Genomic DNA, 203 nt, shown 5'->3' with positions numbered 1-203 from the left:
GTACAAATAGCTGTCTTTTGATACACGCATGAACAGCTGAATTTAACTTAATAATGCAATTCACTATGCCATTGAGAAATAGTTGGTGGTTTGACGTTAATGTTGTTCACTTAATTTCCCTACTGCCACTTGACGAGCTCCATAGGCAACTAAATCTTTGTTTATACAGAAAACCGCAAAGCCTCATTCAGTTTTCAAGTGTT

The 203-nt window shown here is 36.5% G+C and overlaps 1 protein-coding gene across 2 annotated transcripts in view; it reads left to right on the top strand.

Annotated features, from left to right (window-relative positions):
• Positions 1–203, top strand: part of LOC119585077 (ATP-binding cassette sub-family A member 3-like) — a 16,804-nt gene that overhangs the window by 15,158 nt on the left and 1,443 nt on the right. The window lies entirely within an intron of this gene.

This window comes from Penaeus monodon, chromosome 19 (genome assembly GCF_015228065.2).
Source record: "Penaeus monodon isolate SGIC_2016 chromosome 19, NSTDA_Pmon_1, whole genome shotgun sequence".
NCBI lineage: Eukaryota > Metazoa > Arthropoda > Malacostraca > Decapoda > Penaeidae > Penaeus > Penaeus monodon.
The sequence above is the reverse complement of the archived record's forward strand: the minus strand, read 5'-3'. Positions and strand labels throughout refer to the sequence as shown.